Here is a 13,471-nt window from a genome sequence, read left to right on the forward strand (position 1 = left end):
ATTACTGATTTCATAAGTGACTTCTCCCAAGGAGTAATTTGCCTTTTAAAAAATTTTAAATATTTTTTGGTTTAGTTGCGGCATGCAGGATCTTCGATTTTCACTGCAGCTCGCGGGATCTTTAGTTGCAGCTTACAAGCTCTGAGTTGGAGCACTTGGGATCTAGTTCTCTGACTGGAGGTCTAACCTGCATTGAGAGTGCGGACTCTTAGCCACTGGACCAGCAGGGAAGCCCCAGAGGATTTTAAAGTTTTTATTATGTATTTGTTTAAGGTATAAAAGAACTCAAGATATGGAAGTTTTCATGATTTAAGTGGTAAGGACAAAACTTTAAGAGGTGTCTGGTCCCCTTTTCTTTGTCATGAGCATTTGTCAACATTCCAGAGCTTGCTCAGTGTTTGTAAAAGAGGGGCAGGAGGAAAGAAGCAGTCTTTCGTTTTTAAGGTATTAACTTCTTTCTGGCGGAGGAATTGCAGAGGTTAGCGTGTAGATGCTATTTATTTTGGGGGGTGGTGGGGACCGACCCAGGAACGTCTGGGAGTTGTCTTACTCCTGCGGAATGGGCACATATTTTATTTATTTTATTTTTTAATCGGATGATAATTGCTTTACGGCGATCTGTTGGTTTCTGCTACACAACAATGTGGATCAGTCATAATTATATATATATATGTATGTACCCCGCCCTCTTGAGCCTTCCTCTGGGCACATATTTTAAAGACACCACGCAGTCCTGAGCTTGAACTCCAGCTTCTGATTTTGCTTTTTAATTATTTACTTATTATTTATTTTGGCCACACTGGGTTTCCCATGCGGTTCAAGGGCTTCTCACTGCAGTGGTTTCTGTCGTCGCGGAGCCCACGCTCTGCGGCCGGCGGGCTTCAGTAGTTGCGACAGGAGCACTGAGCCTGGAGCAGGTTTCTCCGCTTCCTGGAGATGCCCGGCAGGCTGGAGGTGGTCACCGATCCCCACCGAGATGGGGAGGAGTGTCGTGGCCCCTCGCATCACGCCAGGAGGGCTGATCTCACCCGACAGCAGTCGTTCCCAGCAGAGGAGGGAGGGGCCCTGAGCTTCCCGGGGCAGCTGCGTTTTAGGCGGGGGCGCTCACGCCCTCTAGCTCAGGGGGGCCCCTGGAGCTCTCCCACTGCCCTACTGACCCCCACACCCCACCCTCCCCAGGTGTTTCTCTGGGTTGGTCAACTTTCGACTTTCAGAGGAAAATTATTTTTTCCAGGAGGCTTTCTTTCACCAGCTTGGGTCCAGTATCTTCTCACTGTCAAGGCCATTTCTAGTTCACTAGCACTCAATGCCTATATTCCTTGCTAGACTGTAAGCACCAGGAGGGTAAGTATCAGATACATTTGTTTTACTGCCTGGTTCTTGATTGATGGGCTTGCATGAAAGTGAAAGTCGCTCAGTTGTGTCTGAGTCTTTGCGACCTCATGGACTATACAGTCCATGGAATTCTCCAGGCCAGAGTAGTGAAGTGGGTAGCCTTTCCCTTCTCCAGGGGGATCTTCCCAACCCAGGGATCGAACTCAGGTCTCCCGCATTGCAGGCGGATTCTTTACCAGCTGAGCCACAAGGGAAGTCCAAGAATACTGGAGTGGGTAGCCTATCCCTTCTCCAGCGGATCTTCCCAACCCGGGAATTGAACCAGGGTCTCCTGCATTGCAGGGGGATTCTTTACCAACTGAGCTACAGGGAAGCAAGGGCTTGCATATTCTTGAGTAAATTAATAAAGGAAAGGGGGAAGGAAGGGAGGGGGAAAGAGAGGAGGAAGGAGAGAAAGGAAGGAAGGAAAATGAAAGTGAAAGTCATTCAGTCGTGTCAGACTCTTTGCGACCTCATGGACTGTACAGTCTGGAATTCTCCAGGCCAGAATACTGGAGTGGGTAGCCATTTCCTTCTCCAGGGGATCTTCCAAACCCAGGGATGGAACTCAGGTCTCCCACATTGCAGGCGGATTCTTTACCAGCTGAGCCACCAGGGAAGCCCAGGAAGGAAAGAGGGACCTTATTAAAATTCGCTCCATTATCACCATATAAACCATCCAGAGGACGGAAGGCTGGTGTGTTCAGACGGTTGTGGCAGCCGCTGAGGAAGAACTAGGAGAGGCTCTGATTAATACGCTGTGATCTTTCCAGGCAAACAAAAAAGCAGCACCGGGGCCCACTCATTCTTACAGATGTCAACTTTGCTCTCCGTGCTATTCCTGCCGACGTTTAAACGGCAACATCACGGCCCTGGGGCCTCGGGAACTGCACATGATAAATTCCCACAAACTGACGCTCTTCTGCTTAACAGAGAACTTTAGAGTATCTTTTACCTGCTTTGCAAACTGGACCTCTTTTTTTTTTTTTTTTTTCCCGCGCCACCCTCCCTCCCTCCCTCCCCCCCGCGCCTAGACCTCTTTTACTGAGTATGGTGGTGGATGAATATTTTCAGACCTGTTGCTGGCCAAAACCTTGGCTTTCTCTGCCCACTGAAGCCAAATAAAAAGTACAGAGACAGAGTTTGGAGGTAATAGAAAGGTGGCCTTAATTGTCAGCTGGTAGAAAGGGGAATACCTTTCCACGCCCTCCCTTTATGAGGAGTCTTGGGGCTTATATACCATGAAGGCTCTCAGTCAGGAGTCACTAATGAGGAACAGAGGTGTTAGGATCTTGATTTCTTCCTCTAACTTTGTTTCAAAGACAGTCATAGGCTGGCATCGGTAACCCCGTAACTGAGTCTGGCAGTTCAGTGGCTCTGTGGCCTTCTTTTTGATTTGCAAAAAGAAGAACCATAAGGGGAAGAGTCTTGTAAGGGTAAACACCGGATACAGGATATATTTAACATCCTATTTAATGGGAAACAGGGGCAAAGTGCGGCTCCTGCAGAGGCAAGGGGGCAGAAAAGCAAACTTCGTTACAGACCTGTAGAGTCAGGAAGAAAGTAAAAACGCTGGGAATGATCAGGCCTGTTCGCTCTTCTCTTTATCGTCCTTGTCTTCAGGAAAAGGAAAGAAAAAAAAAACCCTCATTCCCCCCCGCCCTTTTTTTTTTCCTTTTTACTGCTACAGAACCTTTCAGAATAATATAATAGACTATTCCATCAGACAACAGTCTGCTTCTGTTTGTAATTCAAAATATCTTATGGGATCTAAGAATGGAGAAGTTGGATAATTCCTTTCCTTCTTTTCTTGACTTCAGGTAGTTCTGGCAAGGGAGGGGATGAAATTAGAGAGTTGTGAGGACACAGTGAAAGGAGGCTTCTGGGACTCAGCATTCAATCCAATTCAATGCAAGGGACATCTACGAGGTACTTATTGAGCTGAGTGATTCAAAGGAATACCAGGTGTTAGACACTGTATTAATACTTAAAATGTTTATGCAAGTATGGTGCTGGATTATCTCATTTAATATGATCAGCTCTAATGTTAGTATTGCACTCCTGTTATCCTAGGTTTATGGATGAGAAACCAGGCAGAAGGATGAATTTTACAAAGGAACAGAAAGAGAACCGTGCCCAGGGACACATAAACAGTGAGTGGCGAGGCCGGGAATCCAACAGGGAGACCCGGTGCTTCTGTCTGTGCAGCTGGCCACTGCTGGGAATGGAGGGCGGAGAGAGAACCGAGAGATACCGCCTCCATCCCTGAGAAGCACACGGTCCGTGTGGATGTCTCAGAGTAAGAACCCAAACTCCGTCATGCTTTTTATCCTTCTCTGCAGTTCTGGGGGCTTCCGTTTGGAACTGGAGAGAAATTTATCCTGCCTGGTGCCTGCCACCCCTGCAACTCTTTCTGTCCTCCTGAACCTGCCGTTGCGTCCACAGCTGATTGGACCACAAACGCTGAAGGAATAAACTTTCTAGGCAGAAGAAAAGAGCCTCTGAGAAGTCCCTAAGGTAGCTTTCTCCAGGGACTCAGAAAAGGAGGGTGTTCAGAGAAAGAGAGCCAGCCAACAGAGAGGGAGAAGCAAGGGGTGTGCATGGCTGGCCTGAAACATGCCCGGGTTTGTAGTCCAGTAACTTGGCACCCTTTAAAGCTTTGTTCTTTAAACATTTACTCAACATTTATTTACATGAGAGGCGGAGTGCTGCCTGGGAAAAAGGCAGAAGAGGAAGTTGTGCTCATTTATCTCACAATCCTGATTTAGCTGTGACCTCAGGCATCACAAACAACTCAGCCAGGCAGAGGTTCTGTGGTAACCAGGCTCTTCCGTCTTCACACTGTGCCTGTCAGCCGGCCTCAGATCTCGTTCTAGCCATCAGCTCTTTTCCCTACAGTGTCCCCTTGGGGCAGTCTCCCCCTCTCCTTACCGCTCTTGAGAGTCATGATTTCCCTGCTCACACTCTCAGAGGTCTTAAGCTCTATGGTGGTGGTTTAGTCGCTAAGTCGTGTTCAACCCTTGTGACCCCGTGGACTGCAGCCTGCCAGGCTCCTCTGTCCATGGGGATTCTCCAGGCAAGAACACTGGAGTGGAGTAATCCCTGAGAAGATACTTCTCCATGTGCGAGTTGTCTGTTTCTTCAATTGGAGCGTAGTTGCTTTGGACATGAACTTGGGCAAACTTCGGGACATGGTGAGGGGCAGGGAGGCCTGGTGTGCTGTAGTCCAAGGGGCTGCAAAGACTTGGACGTGACCGGCCACTGAACAACACTGACAATAACAGTTGCTTTATAATATTGCCTCAGCTTTGGTTGCACAGCAAAGTGAATCAGCTATGAAGTGTAGTCGCTCAGTCGTGTCCGACTCTTTGCAACCCCATGGACTGTAGCCCACCAGGCTCCTCCATCCATGGGATTTTCCAGGCAAGAGTACTGGAGTGAGTTGCCATTGCCTTCTCCAGGGTATCTTCCCAACCCAGGGACCGAATCCAGGTCTCCTGCATTGCAGGCATCTGAGCCACCTAATAAGTCAGCTATGTGTGTACATAAATGCCCTCCCTCTTGGGTGACAGCTTGGTTCCAGGTTGTATTTTGGCATCTCTCACAGAGGTTTCTCCAGTGGAATTGCTTCAAGCTGGTCTTTAACTTGTCTGTGAGACAAGGATGAGTGAATTGGAGAGTGTCAAGTTCATGATCATTTGTGGCATTTACCTAAAGGCATTGGGAGCCACTGGAGAGTTTTAAATGGAGTGGTGTGGCCTGTGTTCTAAGCAGACTATCCTGGAGGTAATGGACAGAGTCCTACCTGGGCCCCGATTGGTGGGTCTGGAGAACTGAGGGTGGAGGGGATGGAGGAGAAGACAGTGTTAACATCCCTCAGTTTTCAAGTCTGCCCAAGTCCTCAGCTCTGTTTTGTTTTTTTTTTTTAATAGTAATCACTGTTGTCATTGTAATCACTTTTGTTATTATAATTTTCAGGGCCCTGTGCAAAATGAAAGTGTGGAGCCCCTCTTTTAAAAGTTATCAAAAAGTTTAAGGTGATGATAGCCTGTGGGAGGTTCTCTGAGCTCAGGACTCAGAGACTGCACGGGTCACACATCCACAAAATCCATCGTGCAAGAAGCCACACCATCTCTGTCCTAGTGGATTCCACCAGCTGACAGTTATCCCTGCTTCATCGTCTCCTTATTTGACTTTTCGGTGACTCTATTCTCTTTTTCTGATTTACAGTTTCCGCTTACTGCCTTCTTTCTGAATGTCATTTGGCCTCTGTCTTGCGGCTGACTGATGATTTTTTCTGAATATCTCATTTTCAGACCCTACACAAGACAGAGTCTGATCCTGTTGACATGGATACCGTCTAACAGAGATGAGTTTTGTTAGGAAGAACCCCACCAATAATTAGTCTCAGGGTCACAGGCTAACCCTGACTCAGGCATCCACTTCCCGCCAGGCCGGCAGTGGGCAGAAACAGAAGTGGGTCTTGATGCAATCTCTGCGCACTGGTGCCTAAACGCCTCTCAGATACATAGTTTCCGGGGAAGTTGAGAAAGAATAGCTTTATTGCTTTGCCAGGCAAAGGGGGGATACATTGAGATGTAACTGCCAAAACTGTTTATCCCAACCCACAAGGGATCTGATAAGGAGTTATCTAGAAATAGTTTAAAGGTGGGGCTGCTGATAAACCCCAGGGTGTGCGCAGGGCCTACCTTCCTTTAATCACTCAGTGAAGTCACTCAGTCGTGTCCGGCTCTTTGCACCCCCAAGGACTGCAGCCTACAAGGCTCCTGTATCCATGGGATTTTCCAGGCAAGAGTACTGGAGTGGGTTGCCGTTTCCTTCTCCAGGGGATCTTCCTGACCCAGGGATCAAACCTGGGTCTCCCGCATTGCAGGCAGATGCTTTACCGTCTGAGCCACGAGGGAAGTCCCACATAGAAATAGTTCAAAGGTGGGGCAGCTGCTAAACCCCAGGGTGCGTACAGGGCCTGCCTGCCTTTAATCTGGACTCAGGTGTTCTCCTGAGAAGTTCCCCTGGTTTTCAAAGTTATCAAACTGTGACCTGCTCTCTGGATTGAAGAAAGCTTCCTCAAGTAGTTAACATCATGCACTCACTGGGAGTTTTAATTCTGCAGAAGTGATAGACGATATTGTTATGTGTATGTTTCCCTTGAGAGGGAACCAGGATCCTGTCCCAAGGCTGTACTATTGTTTCTTGACTGTTCCCACTTGGTCGCTGATTCTCCTCCCTTTCCTGAAAAGCAACTGTCTGAACCTGGCCTTTGGAACATCCTTTCCAGGATTCTGGCCTGGAAAACTCCATGGACTGTATAGTCCAGTTCACTTCAGTCGTTCAGTCATGCCTGACTCTTTGCGACCCCATGGACTGCAACATGCCAGGGTTCCCTGTTCATCACCAACTTCCAGAGCCTACTCAAACTCATGTCCATCGAGTCGGTGATGCCATCCAGCCATCTCATCCTCCTTTGTCCCCTTTTCCTCCCCTTCTGTCAATCCTTCAATCTTTCCCAGCATCAGGGTCTTTTCCAATGAGTCAGTTCTTTGCATCAGCTGGCCAAAGTATTAAAATTTCAGCTTCCTTCCAATGAATATTCAGGACTGATTTCCTTTAGGATTGACTGGTTGGATCTCCTTGCAGTCCAAGGGATTCTCAAGAGTCCTCTCCAACACCACAGTTAAAAAGCATCAGTTCTTCGGCACTCAGCTTTCTTTATAGTCCAACTCTCACATCCATACACGACTACTGGAAAAACCATAGCTTTGACTAGATGGACCTTTGTTGGTAAAGTAATGTCTCTGCTTTTTATATGCTATCTAGGTTGGTCATAACTTTTCTTCCAAGGAGCAAGCGTCTTTTAATTTCTTGGCTGCAGTCACCATCTGCAGTGATTTTGGAGCCCCCCAAAATAAAGTCTGTCACTGTTTCCATTGTTTGCCCATCTGTTTGCCATGAAGTGATGGGATCAGATGCCATGATCTTAGTTTTCTAAATGTTGAGTTTTAAGCCAACTTTTTCACTCTCCTCTTTCACTTTCATCAAGAGGCTCTTTAGTTCTTCACTTTCTGCCATAAGGATGGTGTCATCTGCATATCTGAGGTTATTGATATTTCTCCTGGTAATCTTGATTCCAGCTTGTGCTTAATCCAGCCCGGCATTTCTCATGACGTACTCTGCATATAAGTATGCAGGGTGACAGACAGTATGCAGCCTTGATGTACTCCTTTCCGTATTTGGAACCAGTCTGTTGTTCCATGTCCAGTTCTAACTGTTGCTTCTTGACTTACATACAGACTTCTCGGGGGACACAGAAAGGCTTCTGTGTCCAGAAGCCCCAGACAGTCCTGCTTAGTTTCACTTCATAGGGAAGGGACAGATTTCTAGATTTCTCTCCAATAAAAAATTTAGGGTTGAGTCCTTGTCCAGGCTCTACAACTATAATAAATTATAAGATAGGATCTTTCTTCTTGTGCTCAGAGGACTTGTAAGCTTACTGGGGAGAAAGGAGATTAAAAACCTGGCCATGCTGGGAAGCACGTGTTTAGGACTGTGATAAGAAACGCACCACACAGGTTTTCAGGGCCCTCTGCCCCTGTCCTTCAGGGGTTCCTGGGGAGTGGGATCACCCACGTGGCACTCCCGGCCCCATCACGCGATTGTCATATGTCTTTGGACATGTTCTTCCACTTCTTGGTGCCTCAATATTTTCAATTGTAAAATTAGGACCGTAAGGGTACACTCCTGGTCTCAGAGAGCTTTGTGATGTTATATGAGATCACCTCTTCCTGGCTCAGTAAATGATTTGGCCTAATATGTTCTACCATGTGTCTTTGTCTTCCTTTATTTCTAAGTTTCTCCTCCCCTTGCTGAACAGGCAAATCGTATCCCTCTCTCTCCAGAAGGCCCATGCTCCTTCCTGCCCCTGTGAATTCGCTCAGAGTGTCTCCACCCAAGTAAGTCTTCCCTCCTCTCATCCCCTCTTTCCTTTGAAGCCTGATCTATTATTTTCGGAACCCAGACTCAGTCCAAGGCCTTCATGCAGCTTCTCTTGATTATTTCCACCCCACATAGTCAAAGAGCTTAGACCTCAGAGTGCAGCTCCTCTTTACAGCTCATAAAATTGAGGCTGACAGAGTCATGCCTCTTTCTCTTTCCTAATCTCCTATTTACATCACACGTCTGTACCATCTGCCATAGCCCCTACCTACCACTGCCTCTGTTCCTCCTGCCTCCTGTCTTAACAGCTATTCATTTTAGCCTTTAAATTTAAGTTCAAATGATCCTTCCTGAGGCTTACTCTCCCCAGAAAAGATCAGTGCTACAGGCTGTCCCTTCTCATAGCAACCTGTTCTTCCCCTTGGAAGACTTCATCAAAAAGCAATTCAGGATTTATTGCTGCAGTTAATTGTTTAACACCCATCTCTCTCACTTACTGGAATGAAAGTGTTCTTTAGAAATCATTTTCTTATTGGGTTCAGTTCAGTTCAGTCGCTCAGTCGTGTCCGATTCTTTGAGACCCCATGAACTGCAGCACGCCAGGCCTCCCTGTCCATCACCAACTCCCGGAGTTTACTCAAACTCATGCCCATTGAGTCGGTGATGCCATTCAGCCATCTCATCCCCTGTCATCCCCTTCTCCTCCTGCCCCCAATCCCTCCCAGCATCAGGGTCTTTCCAAATGAGTCAGCTCATTTGAAGGAGAATGTGTGGTTTGTGCCCCAAAGACCCAAACTCCCTCAGAGTCTTCAGGGAGGAGTTTTTAAAGGCAAAACTTGCAGGGAGGGCTGTAGGCTGGTGATGAGGTAATAGGGTGAAATTCCAGGAATCCCAACCATCAGCTTTCTGGTTTCAACCAGTGTGGGGTTTCCAAGGTGCTTGTTCTCAGGTGGAAGTTACCCATCCTGGGTAGGTGCCTAGTTCCTGTAAAACTGGGATAAATGTATCAGGTTTGCTGTTTTTATCTCCTGAGGAGGAACTAGAACTTTTTACTGCTGTGCTGTTGTTTCCTGAGTGCTTTTCCTTTGTCTTTGCACTCCTCACTTCCCTAATTAGTAACTATTTAATTCAGGGAAGGTGTGGGACGGAAGCCTTTTTCCTACAAACAAGAAATGAGGGGCACAGAAAGGCTTTTGTGCTTGGGAGGGCCCCACGGGGTCCTGTGCAGTTTCATGCCCACTAGATGCATGATCGTGTGCTGGCTATTGGGGATTCAGTGTGAACCAGGCAGATCTGATCTCGGTCTCCATGGGTTTTACGTAAAGCTACCAAATTAAGATGTGAGAACAAGTTCTTAGACCTTTTGGAATCTTTCATGGATGGGAAATAGCTAAAGAAAATGAGCAGTATGAGAAAACTTAGCCCCACTAAAGTGAAGCAAAATACTGAAGATATTTTTACAATCAAGGATAAGATAATAGAAATATCTCAAGTACTCTAGGTAGTAAGTACAGTGAAGAAAAATATTTTGAAAATGAAATACCATCTTTTTTGGGCTAGATTCTTCTTTTGAAGGCCAAGAGTCAATCTTTATTCCAGTCTTAGTTGTCTAAATACTCTAATGCTTTGTGTTTCTCTGACTGTTTCATAAGAACAATCTAGTTCCTTATTGGTCAAGAGGCAGAACCCTGAGCACCTGAGCCTCTTGCTTTGTAAACTAATCTGAGTGCAAACAAAGCCCTTCATTTAAAGTTCAAGGGTTTCTTTGGTCTTTTATTTAAAGAAACCACACAGTGAATGGATGGCTTGTGCCCCAAACACCCGAACTCCCTCATAGTCTTCCAGGAAGAATTTTTAGAGGCAAAACTGGGGGGAGGACTGCAAGGTGTGTGATTGGCAGGTGATGAGGTAACAGGGTGAAATTCCAGGAATCTCAACCTTCAGCCTTCTGGTTTCAACCAGTCTGTGGTTTACACTAAATTATAAGCACCCAGTCCATTATTTTCCAGGCTTCAGATTGTCCTTTTAAGGAAAATGTCTTCTGCTAGTCTGCTTGAAAATACTCTCCTTAGAGATTACAATGTTCACACTGTCCTTTAAATGTTAGTAGATTTCAACTGCCTAATGGGCATTTCTGTTTAGCTATCTCGTAGGCATACCAACAATCCCCAAATTGAATTATGATCTGATAACTCCTTTTTCATTCTTTATATCTGTTAGTGACACCTCTGTACTAGAAATTTGAGATGCAATCTCTTATTCAAATGCAAATTCATGCATTTTTAACCTAAATATCTGCTGAATTTCCCTCCCAATCCCCTCCCCAGTCTGTTTCCTGCCATCCTTCCTTCCCCAGCCGGCTCAAGTTTTCATCTTTTTCACACTTTCGTTGTACTTGAACTATGGCCTCCTAATTTTTCTCAACACTTTACCTCTCTCTGTCTTTCTGAATCTTACACTCCCATTGTACCACAGCCATCTGCCTGCAGTTCCCAATTTTGTCAGTTCCGTGTTTAAACCCCTTCGGGGATTTTCTATTATGGCCAGCAGTTTTCCCAACTGGGTAGGGCTCTTTTGAAAGTTTGGGAGGGACGAGAAGGTCTTCATTGTGCTGGATTGTCTCTTCACATTGCAGGACATTAAGCATCTCCGTAAGCATGCTACTAAATGCTGATAGAAAATCTCACTGTGCTGAGGAGTGTGGCTGCTGCTGCTGCTGCTGAGTCGCTTCAGTCATGTCCGACTCTGTGCGACCCCATAGACGGCAGCCCACCAGGCTCCCCCGTCCCTGGGGTTCTCCAGGCAAGAACACTGGAGTGGGTTGCCATTTCCTTCTCTAATGCATGAAAGTGAAACGTGAAAGTGAAGTCGCTCAGTCGTGTCCGACTCTTAGGGACCCCATGGACTGCAGCCCACCAGGCTCCTCCGTCCATGGGATTTTCCAGGCAAGAGTACTGGAGTGGGGTTGCCATTGCCTTCTCCAGCTGAGGAGTGTTACTGAATGTAATTCAGCTGCTCAGATATGAAAGCCAATGCTCAAGAGGTAAGTGCTGGTAGGAATGGAATGGTTGCTTTATTCTGAAGGCCAGTGACCTGGGGAGATGGTGGACTTGTGTTCAAAAACCAACTCCAAAGATTTTGATCAACCATAAAAGTTTTTAAAGAGAGGATCATTTAGGGAGGAGGTCAGCCAGCATCTTCTTTATCTTACACGGTGTACAGACTTTCTTCTGGTTGGTCGGTGGTGAGGTAACAGGGTGGTGCTCCAGAAATCTTGTGCTCAGCCTGGAATTACCACCCTCCATCTGGGTGGGGGCCCTGGTTCCTACAAAGAATTCAAAGGTTGTAGGAACCAAGGAATTCTTTGTATAAAATCTTTGAATATAACCCCCCCCCCCCCACACACATATATATTATATACATATATATACATAATAAATACATATATTTGTTGAGGCGGAGCCAGGGTCCTATCCCAGGGCAGCATTATTGTTTCTCGACTGCTCCTCCTTAGTTTCCGTATTCCCTCTCTCCCCTGATAAGCTGCCCTGTGAAACTCAGGGAAGGTCAAGGAGGCTGAATGGAGTGTGCTTCCTACAAACAAGAAACGGGGACATAAAGAGGATTTGTACCTGCGGGGCCCCACAGGGTCCTGCTCCATTTAAGGAGGGGGCAGAATGCACCACCACACAATACACCATTTTGGCACATTGATTAATTGAATTAAATTTGCTTTGTAAACAACAGTGCAGGAAGGACATTCCAATCCTCTTTTGTTCCCCTGAAAACAGGAAATAAATAGTCCCCGTGAAATGTACCCTCCCTGGACCAGGAAGAAGAAAGTTATCTTTACACCAGACATAGGAAGTTTAGGGCCAAGAAAGCTATATAAAGAAAATGTATCATTTATTTATCAGTTTACAGTCCATGTTTGGATCACAAATCATGGTCCACTGGAAGAGGGAATGGCAAATCACTTCAGTATTCTTGCCTTGAGAATCCCATGAGCAGTATGAAAAGCAAAAAGATATGACACTGAAAGATGAAATCCCCAGGTTGGTAGGTGCCTGATACGCTACTGACGAAGAGTGAAGAAATAGCTCCAGAAAAAATGAAGAGGCTGAGCCAAGATAAAACAACACACCACTGTGAATGTGACTGGTGATGAAAGTAAAGCCCTGTGCTGCAAAGAGCAATACTGCATAGGAACCTGGAATATCAGGTCCATGAACCAAGGTAAATTGGAAGTGATCAAACAGGAGATGGCAAGAGTGAACACTGACATTTTATGAATCAGTAAACTTAAATGGACTGGAATGGGCAAATTTAATTAAGATGACCATTATATCTACTACTGTGGGCAAGAATCCTTTAGAAGAAATGCAGTAGACCTCATAGGCAACAAAAGAGACTGAAATGCATTTCTTGCATACAATCTCAAAAACAACAGAATGATCTCTGTTTGTTTCCAAGGCAAACCACTCAATATGACAAATCTACGCCCAACCACTAATGCCAAAGAAGATGAAGTTGAACAGTTCTATGATGACCTACAAGACTTTCTAGAGCTAACACCAAAAAAAAGATGTACTTTTCATCATAGAAGACTGGAATACAAAAGTAGGAAGTCAAGAGATACCTGGAGTAACAGGCAAATTTGGGCTTGGAGTACAAAATGAAGTAGAACAAAGGCTAACAGAGTTTTTTGCCAAGAGAATATACATAGGTCATGGCAAACACTGTCTTCCAGCAACACAAGAGATGACTCTACACATAGAACATCACCAGATGGTTAGTACCAAAATCAGATTGATTATATTCTTTGCAACCGAAGATGGAGAAGCTCTGTACAGTCAGGAAAAAATAAGACCGGGAGATGACTGTGGTTCAGATCATGAACTCCTTATTGCCAAATACATACTTAAATTGAAGAAAGTAGGGAAAACCACTAGACCATTCAGGTATGACTTAAATCAAATCCCTTATGATTATACAGTGGAAGTGAAAAATAAATTCAAGGAACTAGATCTGATAGACAGAGTTCCTGAGGAACTATGGATGGAGGGTCGTAACATTGTACAGGAGGTGGTGATTAAAACCACCCTCAAGAAAAAGAAATGCAAAAAGCCGAAACGGTTGTCTG

The sequence above is a fragment of the Cervus elaphus genome, chromosome 31 (genome assembly GCF_910594005.1).
Source record: "Cervus elaphus chromosome 31, mCerEla1.1, whole genome shotgun sequence".
Taxonomy (NCBI): Eukaryota; Metazoa; Chordata; class Mammalia; order Artiodactyla; family Cervidae; genus Cervus; species Cervus elaphus.